We start from the raw sequence: 278 nt of genomic DNA on the forward strand, positions 1-278 counted from the left end.
ATGGTGCAGAATGTTAAGCAACTATAATAGCAGTACCCACCCACTTTCACAGTATTAAAATGTTTTAAGACCCGAGCGAACACAGCATCAAGTAGAGGCAACGGCGCTCGACTCGCACTAAACCCACAAGTGATAATAAGCCCTAATGAAAAGGCCCATGCTAATAACAAAAGTGCAGTCATTATTATAATGGTAATAACACTCCCCCTTTCCCTCCCTCCCACCCCTTGCAGGTCCGCGTGATGGAGAGGCGTCTGGAGTGGAGTGCCGGAGGTGGA

This window comes from Penaeus monodon, chromosome 19 (genome assembly GCF_015228065.2).
Source record: "Penaeus monodon isolate SGIC_2016 chromosome 19, NSTDA_Pmon_1, whole genome shotgun sequence".
NCBI classification, from domain to species: Eukaryota; Metazoa; Arthropoda; class Malacostraca; order Decapoda; family Penaeidae; genus Penaeus; species Penaeus monodon.